The following is a 13,985-nucleotide window of genomic DNA, read 5'->3' as shown; positions in this document are numbered from 1 at the left end:
CAGCAGGCTGCTTGGCTGCCCCCATCTCCTCTCCTCAGCAGGCTCCCAAGGGGGGGCGCTGCCCTCCCAATCCACAGAGAGACTGATGGATCTTCTGTGGGAGTGACAGGACTCTACATGAAGACTGAGCTCTGCTGGAGCCAGTGCTGCTGGCTAGCTGGGATCTCCATCAACTATGGTCATGTTCAGATCCCAGCTTTGTCATGGTAAAGACTGTCAAAGTCTTTTTAAATGGACTTCTTGTGCCCCTGATCCCAGCACATGTCCCTTTCCTCTTCATCCCACCCATTTTAGAGGGACCTGTTGTGCCCTTGCTCTCTATGATACACAAAGGCTACAGGAAAACCAGCCAGGCCCTGCTGCTTCCACAGAACTGTGTTTATTACTGGGTACAAAGATACTAGGCCTGGCTTTCCATGGAGACTTCTGCTCAAACAATTTTGATGGCTAAATGAGTAGGAAACGTGGAAGCCGACTGAAGGGATCCCAACAGTTTAAAAGGATAATATTCAATTCTTATAGACCACATGATGCCCGCACCCAAATACATACATTCATGACTCACGGTATCTTCAATATTATGAAGGTTATTCTGTCATTTTTCAAGGATTTGAAACATCTCTGTAATGGGATGGATGCATAAAAATAGGAAAAATAAAAAATACACTAAGAATATTAATCAATACTGTATGAAAAAAGGTGTACAAGTAATACACAAACACACAGACACGTACACATAGAGTTGAGTCCCAAGTTATCAGTATTTTTAGTAGTGTCATCTATTTCCAGGGATGATCAAGAATCCTTTGCAGAACTTAGGGCTAAGCCCTTAAAACATGTCTAATAGCAGATGCTGCATCTGTGGCTCACAGAGGAGTGAGATTGAGTAACAACAACAGTTGCTAGAGGAGCTAACCACAAACTCTCACTCTCTTGTGAAGTAATTTCACCTTTTATTAGTTTCTTCTATGCTGTTTGCTTTATACCTAGAAGTCCACAGCAGATAGATAAGATCAAGCTGGGACTTGATGTGGCAGCATAATGTCCATTTTAGAAACTATATAGAAAATTAAAACCTATCTGGAGGTGTCTAGAACACAACCCTGCAGTTTGAGGAAGTTTCATTATCCAGATGATCTGAGAGCACTGAGTACTGAGAGCATTTTGGAGAAAGTTGTGTATTTTAAAAGAGCTGGCTGAGAAGCTGGCTGAGACCCTTAATGTTGGTTTTCAATAAGTCTTGAACACTGGGGAAGTTGCAGAAGACTGGTAAACACCTATTGTTGTGCCAGTACTTAAAACGGGTGAACAGGAAACCCTGGGTTATTATAGGCTTATCAGTCTGACATGAATTGCGAGAAAGATCATGAGCAGTTTTTACAGACAAGATTAATACAGAATTGAAGGCAGGTAGAATTCATGCCAATCAGCATGGGTTTATGGAAAAAAAAATCCTGTCAAACTAACTTAATGTCTATTTTTATGAGAATACCAGTATGGGTCATGAAGAGAATATTGTTGATACAATAGACTTAGTGATCTGTGTCTATTGGTACCAAGGTAAATGACTTCTATAACTTGGTACCACATGACATTTGGATTAAAAAAATATATAAAACTAACATGGCATACATTAAATGGATTAACAGCTGGCTAACTGATAGGTCTCAAAGTGTAATTGTAAACAAAGCATCATCACTGATGCGGTATATGTCTCATGGGCTCTGGTAGGGACTGGTGAATTTTAAAGAGAAATATAGCTATATCCATATTTAGAGAGAGAGACACACAGATATAGATTTAGATATATAATAGCTCATCATACTGCAACTTAAAGTCATTTCACTCACTAATAATACTGGTAACATAAATGGCACAGTAAAAGCAAACAACTCTCTTCTCTGCACCCTTTCCTGATTCTTCTCTACATTTCATCTGCTACTTAGAAGGATAGCTACCTGTGTTATGAGATCTCTTCAGAAATGCCAGTCGAATGGATCATCAGGTGAAATAGCCAATAGCACTTACAAGCTTCCTTATTACAAACAAATGCCTTGGTATAGTATATCAGTGATCACTGATAAAGAGAATGAGAAGTGACTGGTCCTCAACTGCAGCCAGGGAAACTGAAGGAAATTTCCAAGGCTTCTGTAATGGAGTCAGTGCTCACTGGGAGCCCAAGTAGGATCAATGAGGTAGAACAACTGTAGCCCTGATAACAATTAGTTTTTCACCCAGTGAAGAAGAGCTGTGAGTATTAAGGGCTAGACTCTGCCATACTTAGGGTATGTCTACACTGCAAGAGCTGTAGCAGCATAGTTGATCTCTAAGGCTGAAATTCTATCCCCTGATCCAAATTTGACCTCAAAGGAAATGTCTGCACAGCAACATGACACCTCTGGCTGGCGTCAGGCCGTGGAACTGTTTCACTGCTGCGTAGATGTCTGGATTGGGGCTACAGCTTGGACTCTAGGACTCTGTGTGGTGGGACGGTTCCAAAGCTTGGGCTGCAGCCGCACCTAGAAGTCTACAGAGCAATGAAACCACCACAGCCCAACGAGCCTGAGTCAGCTGCCATGGGCCAGTCCTAGTTTTTCCTTTTTTCTGATGTAGAAATGCTCTTAGATCATCCGTAATATTATTTTATTATTCAAATTTCTTAGCACAGGGGCAAATTTGCTCCCACCATATGAGCAGGTAAAACACAGCACCCCTTGAGCAGAGCCAAGGGCCTTTTGTTTTAAGTCTTTATGAAAAGGGGACCAGCTGCCTGAATCATGAAACTTTATCCTTAAACAAGTCAAAGCAGAAATTGTTTCCTCCTATCTTCCGCTCAATTTGCGGAAGCTTCTTCCCAGAAATCATGACTTGGTCTCATTATTAATGAGAACCAGGTCTTGGAAGTTAAATAAGAGGAAGATTGAGATAACAGCTAGAAGATGCTTCATGGAGTTTGTGATAAAACAACCAGTCATCAGCATATAGAAACACTGAGAGAAGTCTACTTTAAATGTGTGGAGGCAAAAATTAATTTTCCTTTAAACATCCACCGCATCATTAATATATAAATTAATAACAAGAGATGCTAGAAGGCATCCCTGGTATTCTCCCAATCCTGGCTTTACCCCACCCACATCACTCTGGTGAAGAGCCTCCAAATGTTCAGAGGTCTTAGATCAATACTCATAATTCTTAATTTTGATCAAAGATTCTCTAGATCAATAGAATCAAATACTGTCTTTAAAACTCTCAGAGTAGCACACGGTATATACCCTTAACCACAGTATATTTATAAATCACAGAAGAAACAATAAAGCAATTGTCAATTGTGGCTGTACCTGTTTTTATTTAGTTTCTCTGTGTATGGCAAGAACATAACAGGGAAATAACAGGTGTGAGGTGGCAGTCAGGGTGACATGCCTGCTCCTCGTGTCCCCCCTCAACAGAGAAACATCCAGTGACCCTTGACGTTTCTCTGTTGAGAAAGTAGCAGGTGAGAAGACTAGTACATTCCAACAACAGAGAGACAGTTGAAATAGAGGCCACTGACTGGGAGAAGAGAGGGACAGCTCACTGCCCTGTCACCGCTCCCTATTGCCCTGTGGATGTCCTCTTCCCCATGGATTCTCATTCTTCATTCACTCCCCTCAACTTTTCTATTTGATGCTTCCAAATGGGAGGAAATGGGGGGAAAGAGGAAGATAGTGGTTAGGAGGGGGTCTGTAAAGGGGTCTGTGAAGCTTTGCGGGGGATTGTATTTTGTAGGCTCTGAACCCTGGGTAGAATAATCCCCCAGGGAACTTGGAGGTATCATACAGTTCTATTGAACCCTTAGAAATGTTCTTACATTCCCCCAGCTGCAGTTGAAGCCCAATCACTTCTTGTTCTCTCTGTCCTGAAAGAATGAGACAAATCTTGAGAGGTGCTTGGCACCTGCAAATGCCATTGGCTTTCCCATGTTTCATGCAGCAACATTTTTTGTATCTACTTTAGATAGTTATCCTTAAGGCAGATGATTGTTATGAGGGAAAAAAGAAAGGAAAACCTCATGGTTTTCTACCATCACTAGGTGTAAAATTCCTCAATTTAGATATACAGAAAATAATCCATGGATTCCTGGCACACTGTATTTATAACGTTATTCATTTTGTTTCTCATAAATCTCTCTTAAAAAGGATTATTAAACTCTTTGGAATGGGTTATAAAGCATGAAATTAGTAAATTTCCTTAAATATAAGTAAAATATTGATTAAATATTGTACAAAACAAATACACAAATGCATATGCCCTACTGCCAGTGCTTCCAAGGTATGGCTGTGTTCTGAAATTCTTCTCTGCAAAAGGATTCTCATTTCAAGTTAATGGGAGGTTTTCCTTTTTTTCAGGGAGCTTTCGATCAGGCAGTAGATGATTGCTCGTTGTAAATACTCATATTGTAACTTCCACAAGGCAGGAACTTGACTACTGTGTTTCCCTGAAATTCTCCAGGAATGTTTATGATGCTGTATAAATTATCATTATGATGATAGTTATAAACAGATTGCAGCACAAATTTAGCAAACGTGACATGCTCCAAAAGAGATTTCAACAGATCAGCATTTCACAATCCCCGGTAGCCCATAAATAGAAACTCTCCATCTCCTCTCTATCTTGCAGTGTCTTCTCTCCACTGAGCCCCAAGCCAAACTTCAGCCATGAAGATTCTCTACCTGCTCTTTGCTCTTTTTTTCCTGGTGCTCCAAAGCTCTCCAGGTAAGATCTTAATGAAATGAAGGGAAAATATAGAAGGACAATTCTGAGTCTGTATTAAGAGTTCTAAAAATTGTTCAAAAGGGTTGTATGGTTTTCAGCAGATACTTCACATTTAACTGGAGAATAGTCCTGGGGTGAGAAAGGTGTCTTTAATGTTCCTATTAAGATCCAGTCAGATTTGGCTGAATTATGACTGCAATACTATCACCAACGTTCTACCTAGTGGAGTCCTACAGGGATTGGTTCTTGCCATCATACTAGTTAAACTTTTTATAAATGTCCTGGAAAAAAACAACCCATACAATCATCACCTATAAAGTTAGCAGGTGACACACATTAAGGGACAGGGCACTCATAGAGAGGGATTTGGATCACTTGGTAAGCTGGGAACAAGCTAACCATCATACAGCCTATTCTAAATGCATGGATCTAGGAACAAAGAAGGTTGGCCACAGATATAGGATGAGGGACTCCATCCGGGGAAGCCATGACTCTGAAAAAAGCCATGACTCTGTTTTTTGCATCTCGGAATTGGCTGATGACGCTCTGCAGAATAATTCAGGAGTGTCTTGCTGGAATTTTTCCTATAATACAGCCGAGAGTGACTTTCCATGCTAGGGGTTGTGCATGAGCTGGACCAGAAGTGGTTGCTTTCACAGCGGAGCAGTGTAGGAGGTATCACAAGTTGGAGAACTGAGGGAATATGGCTGTTCAGTGGTCCAGATTCTACCTTGGGGAATGTCACAGTGGATACTTTAAGGAAAGCACAGCTAAAATCGAGTTTCAAATAGTCGAATATTAATATCCTAAAGGACATTTGGGCCACATTCTCATAAGGATCAGCCTGTCTGGAATTTCTAAGATTGGCAATTGGTCATGGAGTTAGAATTCCCAAGTGCTGAGTCTTCAAAAGAATGTCTGTGCCGAGTCTCACTGAAAATCAAACGTTCTGACTGGAGGGACTTGTTTAAACCTTTCTCATTCTAAAAGTTCCAGTCACCCAACCCATTGATGAGCTGGTTTAACCCTGCTCAGCCAATCACCATTGATGATACTGCCTTGTAGATCAGTGTTTGGAATCCGAACAAGTCAAAACCATGGCAGCAAAACCGCTGCTCCAGTCTTAGAAGTTGGTGATGAAGGCAGCTGCCTGCTTCCCACCCTCTACAGGTATGGGACTGTGAAGGACTCCCATGCTCAGTGCTACAGTTCTGAAGCGTGCAAGTAGGAACCCAGCAGATCTCCTGAATTAAATCACTTTGCTCAGTTCTTAGGCGCAGCCATTGAATGGGCACAGAACTACAGACATTCATATATAATCAAAAATCTAGTGAAAGGGAGCACAGGAAAATAACTGAGTTGACATGGCCTTGTCTCAGTGAATTGGAAATTCAGCTAATTGGAAATGCCCATCATGTTGCAATTACAGTCCTTGTTTACACTTATGTGTGAATGAAAATCAAGACTCTTTTTCTTTGTGCAGGATTCACCCAGTTCATCAATAACCCCTTTGCTTGTAGACGTGCTCGGGGGATCTGCCGCCGTTCATGTTACCCCAATTTGAGACCAATTGGAAGGTGTGGTTTTGCACAGAGTTGCTGTAGAAGGAGCTGGGTAAGTTCAGGATGCCACAAGGAAGACATCACTGTGTAAACAGAATATTTGTGTCTCTCCTTTCTATAGATGCTGTTTAATGACCTTGCCGAATCAGAGCACACGGCACTACCCTGACATGGGACAAAGGAAAATTCTGTGCTGCCCTGATTGTGGACTATTTGTGGTTTACATGTTAGAGTTAGAGTAACCTTACAGCTGCTTTACTCAGGCTTCCTAAGGTCTATCCACAACCCAGAGCAGCCCAGAGTCTCCATAGTGCTCAGTGCTACATGTAGGCCATGTATTGTTCATGTATTGCAGTTACTCTCCCCCGCCCTCTGGCTTATCAACATGGCATCATACAGACAGTGTCTGTGGCCAGTCTGTGGGGTACATCCACATTGTTGTTTCATTTAAGAATATGGAAAACAACGGGGAAGGACTAAAGTATATTTCCCGGGAGAGAGTATGGGGGATGTGTCTCCTTTGTATCATTGTGCAGCATCCGTGAGATCAAAATGGCTGATCTTCATAACATTAATGCTTAATTTACCAAAAGGAAACATGTACAAGTATGGAGCTATGTTTAAGGGTGTGTGTGTCGCATCCCAGTATAAAATGATCACAGCTGTCACAGAAAAATTAGAATAACCAGCAACACGGCTTCTGATTGACACTTATGCTTTTAAGCCTTTGAGAAATGTTATGTCGCTCTTCCAGTGAGTGACAGAAGGATCCGAATTTCAATAACTACCTGAGGCATAAGCTGCAAACACGGGGAGCCATGTTACGGATAAAATTGCTCCTGTGTGTTTTTGTGGGAAAGAGGCACTTTTGAGCAGATGTGTGAAGGCTGCCTTGTCTTCCGGGACCAGGACTCTGTGGGTTTAGCCCTCCAGAGCTAAATGCTCAAGTGACTTCAGCTTGAACAAAAGAGCCAGTCTCTAGATGGAGCCTGTAGCCGACTCACAGCCTCCATTGAGGGGAATTCATAACACACACTGAGCGGTGGGTCATACATGTATATTGTCAGATATGCTCACTCTGCAATACAATTCAATAAGCACTAGTGCCTTTAATAATTGCTGCTGCTTTCAGTCTTTAAGGTAATTCAGTACATCCTCGGTGCTTTTGCATTTCTCCTTTTAGAATTCTAGAGCAGATACAAACCTGGGTGACTTCAGTGCTAGCATTGCTCAGAATTTCTTTTTACTGGTTTAAACGTGACGTTTCCTATTGTTAAGTTAACTTGGTCTCATTGCTTATCTGCAACCAGTTCTATTTGTGCTCTTCTTGTTAACTGCTGGATTTCCCCTTAGCCTTGTACAAGGTGCCCAGCATGCTCAAATTAATGTCACAGCAGGGACAGGACTCACAGAGGAAGTTGGGAGGGGTGAGAGGCTTTCCCAGACAGTTTGGGCTTCTTCTCTACACCCACACTGCTACAGTGGCACAGCAACACCGCTGCAGCTGAGCCAAAGCGTTTGAGCGAAGACATTACCTGCACTAATGGGAGGGGTTCTCCAGGGCCGGTGCAACCATTTAGGCAAACTAGGCGGCCACCTAGGGCGCCTAGGGTTTGGGGGCGCCTAAAAGTCCCCTCAGGCAAGGAGGTGGAGTGGAGGTGAGCTGGGTGGGGGGGCGCGTGGGGAGGGCTGCCCGCAGTAACGGGGGAGCACACAGGGGAGCAGCTCCCCACCCCAGCTTACCTCCTCTCTGCCTCCTCTGCTGAGCACACAGTCCAGCTCTAAGTCTCCTCCAATCGGCGCCGCAAGCCTGGGAGGGGAGGAGAATTAGAGCAGCACCAGCGTGCTCAGTGGAGGAGGCGGAACCGAGGTGTACTGGGGCGGGCTACTCAGGCAGGGTTAGCTGCAGTGGTAGGGGGAGGTCTCCCCAGGCAGGGTTAGCTGCCGTGGAAGAGGGAGAGGTGGGAGGTCTCCCCAGGCAGGGTTAGCTGCCTTGGTGGAGGTGAGGGAGAGGGGGGAAGTCTCCCCAGCAGGGCTGGTGCAACCATTGAGGCAGACTAGGTTGTTGACTAGGGCACCAAGATTTGGGGGCACCAAAAAGAAGCACCCTCCAATTTTTTTTAAGTGGTTGAGTGGCCGCTACTGCTGGGATTGAGAGGGAGTGTGAGCTACCGGCGGCAGCAGCAGCGGGCAGCCCAGGGTGTCCCCTGGGTCAGCACACTGCCGCTGGCAGCCCAGGGCTGCCTCTGGATCAGCGCGCCGCCTCGGCAGCCACCAGCCCAGGGGTTCCCCTGGGTCAGCGCGCCGCCTCGGCAGCCACCAGCCCAGGGGTTCCCCTGGGTCAGCGCGCCGCCTCGGCAGCCGCCAGCCCAGGGATTCCCCTGGGTCAGCACGCCGCCTCGGCAGCCACCAGCCCAGGGGATCCCCCGGGTCAGCGCGCCGCCTCGGCAGCCATCAGCCCAGGGGTTCCCCTGGGTCAGCGCGCCGCCTCAGCAGCCATCAGCCCACGGGTTCCCCTGGGTCAGCGCGCCGCCTCGGCAGCCACCAGCCCAGGGGTTCCCCTGGGTCAGTGCGCCGCCTCGGCAGCAGCCAGCCCAGGAGTTCCCCTGGGTCAATGCGCCGCCTCTGCAGCCATCAGCCCAGGGGTTCCCCTGGGTCAGTGCGCTGCTGCGGCAGCCGCCACCCCAGGATTTCCCCTTAGTCATCGCGCTGCTGGCAGCTGGCACCTGGGGGTTCCACTTCACAATCGTGCTTGGACAGGACGCGGAGCAGGATGAGAGGCGGTGAGGCGGTACCACAGGGCTCCTTGGAACAGGGGGTGGGAGCTACTGCGGTGCGGGGAGCTGCCACGGAGGCACGCAGCACACTTCAGGGCTGGGGGCGGGGGGCGGAGAGCTGCTGCAGGGCTGGGGGGGCCCAAGGAGGATGTTTCATCTAGGGTGCGAAACTTCCTTGCACCGGCCATGGGGTTCTCCCATCAGTGTAGGCAATGCAGCTCCCCGACAGTTGGTATGTGTGTTAATGGGAGAATGCACTCATCAACCTAGCGCTCTCTTCACCAGAGGTTAGGTCGCTTTCATTGTGTCACTCAGTGGTGTGTATTTTTCATACTCCTGAGCTATATAGTTACACCAACCAAATTTTCTGGTGTAGACCACGCCTACATTACCATAGAGGCAGTTCTGAGGTAGCAGAGGTGAAGGTAGGAGCTCCATGGTAGCAACTACACTGCTACAGGCCTGGCTGCTTCACTGAATATGTACAGAGATTATCATCAGATAGGGTCAGGCTTTAGGCTTATGTGAGCTAGAATAGTCTAGGCATTCTTTAAGAATAACGTATTTATCCTCTAATTAAATATTTATTGTTTTAGTTTTAGCTATGGAAAAAAATGTGTTTGAAAGGAAAACTAAACACGGGCGTGAGTCACATTGTTCTACATCTTACATATTTTTGGTTTTGTTTTTCTATATATCTTAGAGATAGTCATGTTTTTTAAATTCACAATTTTGATTAATTCCCTCAGGAAGGTTTGATGAACATTTCTATAATATTGTAAATCATATTTCCTAGCCCTTGTATACTTACCGGTAATTTGTCAGGGTTCTTTTTTAATCACCCAGGGACTTTGGTAGACGCTCATGCATTAACTCCAGAAGCTCCAGGTTCCACTCCTGACCGATGTCGGGGCAAGGTCTGTTTGGAGTTACATCGAACACGCTATTAAATGGGGAAATTCCTGCTCTGTCTTGAATTTGAAATATAACGTTATATTGTCCTTGTTTTAATGGCTATAAACATTGAATGTGAGAGCTTCTTCCTTTTTTGCTGTAGATAGGGTGAGTGACGGCAGCAGAGATTGTCAACGCAGGATCTCTGGGAATCTAGCAGATGGCGTCTTGCTTCTAAAATCCTTGGTTGCTTTTCATCCGTGCTGCAAAGAATCTCGCAAGCTGGAGAAAATCCACAAGGGAGCCCTTGTGTCACCCCTAAGAGCTTGTTTTTCTCTTTTTAATAAAAGTAGCTGCTGGTTGTGGTGTATTGCAAACATGCCTGTGATTTTTATTTGATTTGATTGCACACAGGGGCTGTTTTGCTATTTCTTTTCCAGAAAAATCCCTTCCTTCTTTTATTTTAACTACATATAAATAAAGTAAAAGGTCACTGCCATATGTGAAATCCATCCAGGGACGTTCCTAGACCAGGGGACATACATATTCATATGTTTCAGGGAGCTCACGTGGATAAATCGTGACCTTTCCCTTGGTCCCTTTACAAAGCCATTTGGTTTCTGTTGTTGTCAGAGGAGATTGGTTCAGTCCCAGCTTGGCTGCACAGTGTGTAATGCCCACATCAATGCTCCATGGCATGTCCACCCTCCCCTTACTCCCCTCGCCTCCCAACCCTCCCCATCATGAAGTTCCCTTCTTTTGTGCCTCAGTGTCCAGACCTTGCCCTGTGCAGCATTCTCCCACACAAGAGCCCGAAGGGCATTGCAAATCCCAAAGACCCAGGCTTAGAAACTTGAGCAAAGTTGCTAGTGAGGGTGTCACTGAGGCAGCCACATGGGGTCCTGCCATGGAGAGGGAGAAACAATGGAGCTCACAGCTGCTTTGCATATCTTTACAGCAGCAAAATATTGTTACCCCGGAGAGACCATTTAGGAAAGGCCTCCCCCAACCTTGGCTAGTTTTGCACCAGATTTGTGTGCAGCAGAAGGGAAGGTGCTGCCCTTCCTCTTCCCACCCTCTCTGCCCTGCTCCGCTGTTGTTTGCAGCCATGCTGCCCCGCCTCCCACTACGGGGCCACCGCTGTCACCTGCTGATATGCTGAATAGAACAGGATGGGAGCTGATGCTGGGGAGGTCCCTTCCGTCTGCCCAATGCGGAAGTGAGTGGGCACCGCACGCACCTCACCTCAGTCACTGATCCACAGAGCTGCCCCCACTGTGCCCACTAGGGACTGAGCATATGGCTGGGCCTTCAGTAGCAGAAACTACTTGGACTCAGCCCCTCCCAGCATCCTGAGCTACATCCCTGTTAACCCTAACATACCTCCTGCCTGCTTCTAGAGCTACAAACCTCTCTGCCCCTATGTACCTCCGACCTGCACCCCTCTCTTCCCCTACGTACCCCCTGCCTGCACCCTGAGCTACATCCCTCCAGGAACACAGCCCTAGCAACCTCCCTGCTGACCCCTGAAGTACATCCCTGCCCTGGTTACCTGAGTTATCTCCATGGCTGCACACAGCCACTAGTTACCCCCTGCCTGCATCCTCAGTGGTTTTCAAACTGTTTGAGCTGACCTCCCCTCGCCCCTATATTTTTTGGTTGTGGGCCCACCACCTTATATACAAAATCTAGAGTTTTCAGGTGCCTAAGTAGCCCCAGGAATCATGATTAATGTTCCGCACACCAAAACCTGAAATGGTGCCCCTGAAGTTACCTCAAGCTTTTCTCCACAAACCAGCTCCTTCTCTCAGTGCCCTTCCCCCTGCCCTGAACCAACGTCTCCCTCACAGCCCTTATGATGAATGTTTCAGGGATCAGATCTAGCAGGACTTGTTTTTACTGAGAAAAAGGCATTGTTTGCGAAAGGAGTTAATGTATGACCAGGGGAGACTGTTCAGCTTAGTGGCTAGAGCACAGGACTAGAACATAGGAAACCTGGATTCTGTGCCTATCTCTAGCCCGTTGGGTAACCCATAGGCCTGCCCCAAGACGAGTCTGACCAATGAGGGCAACTTCACGGGCAGAGAATGACATGTCACCTGAAGAAAAAGGTGACATGTGACCCCCCCAAAAGCTCCTCCCACTCATTTCGAAATACATATTATTTCTGTTTTTGAAGAATTACTACTTGTGGGCCTATCATTGATCAGAGGGCTGTATCTGTGTCCTTTCAAGGACCAGCAAGGCTAGCTTGCTCTGTATATCCGAGATAAGCACCCAGGTAATATCTTGGAAATTCCTAGAGGAATACGTCCGTCGGCTCACGCCGCTTCCAACAGCTCCCATTGGCCTGGAGTAGCAAACTGCAGCCAGTGGGAGCTGCGATTGGCTGAACCTGCATACACGGCAGGTAAACAAACCGACCCAGCCCACATGGGGCTTTCCCTACACAAGCAGCATCCCAGGTTTGGGAAACACTGCACTAAGTCATTAGAATACAGTTTTAAAATCTGTTGAAAAGGTAAACAATTGTTACCATGATGGAAGGAAAACACACAGTGATAGCTGCAGGTAAGAATATGGGGCTTTTGTAATTGTCAAGCACGGAACATTATGTCAGCAGCATAATTATTTTAAAAATGTCATGCTGCTTCTAGGAAAGAACATGCTGTTCGGGCAGTGTCCCTATGAGCCAAATAACCAGGACCGGCTCCAGGCACCAGCAAAACAAGCACATGCTTGGCGTGGCACATTTCCAGGGGTGGGAACCTAGAGCCAGCCCTGGGTAGGAGCCCTGCAGCAGAAGAAGCCCTTCATGTTAACCGTGAAGGTGTCCCTGAACTCGAAGTAATAAGCCAGCATCACAGTCCCTGCCATGATCACCATTTGAAAGTAAAGCTGGTGAGTGCAGAGGGCACAGGCACTCTGGCTCTGGCGGCAGCCTCCTCTCTGTCTGCGCGCTCCGCCCGCTCCCTGGCAGCATCCACCGGGGGAGGAGGCAGCTAGTCCCAGCCAGCGATGGCACCCAGGTGCAGGCTGGAGCACATGGGAAGCGCAGGAGGCTGGCTAGTTCCGGGCAGGAGTTCGGCTCATGGGCTAACCCTGGGCAGCTGCACGAGCACAGCCCTGGCACAAGCCCATATCCATGGGCGGCTCCTGTCAGGCAGCTGCACCCAGGCACAGGCTTGTGCACTGGGGGAGCAGGCGGTGGCTAGACCCAGGCAGCAGCACTAGCTCCGTCTGGGCACATGCAGGGGGAGGCGGGTTTCCTCCCTGGAGCAGCCCCTGGCCGCTGGAGCTGGGAGACGCCCTCTTTCATTGTCTTTAGTGAGCCTCTGATCAGACCCTAAGCACGCACTTTCTATGCTCTGCTTCTTATGTGAAAACAACATCATTCCCAGGACAAATATTTAATGAGATGACTATTAAGAATGTTTAAATTTCTAATAAAGGCTCAGAAACCACAATATATTTCTCAATAGTACTATAACAAGTACTATAACAGCAGTACAATGGTTAAATGCTTTTACTGTGTTCTTTTAATGCTTTATATGTATATTTCCTTCATATAAGCTGCTCCAGCAAATGAATAGGACCTTACCTGAAACAGGACAATATATATTTAACTTTGGTCAAATAAAACAAATAAATACTCCATCCTTTAGGGAAATCACACTTACATATAAATGGAAAAAGGAGTCTTATTTAAAAATGCAAGCATTTTAAAGACTAAACAAAAAATGGTAAATTCTTTTACAGATGTACCAATATATTCTTCAAAAAGTTATGCTCTGAGATCAGAGCTCCAGAAAATAAATACAGATAACAAGTAACTTTCAGGTTGTGCCCCAGAAGGACAAAAGCCAGAGACTGTAGTCAAAAAGCTCAAATGGTCTTTTACAAGCTCACACTGTTCACCTTAAATCCATTTTAAACTTTACTTGGCTTTTTTACTATCAGTCTGATCTCAGTTGTGAATCAGATTTGACAGTTATTTTTT

This window comes from Gopherus evgoodei, chromosome 3 (assembly GCF_007399415.2).
Source record: "Gopherus evgoodei ecotype Sinaloan lineage chromosome 3, rGopEvg1_v1.p, whole genome shotgun sequence".
In the NCBI taxonomy this organism is placed as follows: Eukaryota; Metazoa; Chordata; order Testudines; family Testudinidae; genus Gopherus; species Gopherus evgoodei.
The sequence above is the reverse complement of the archived record's forward strand: the minus strand, read 5'-3'. Positions refer to the sequence as shown.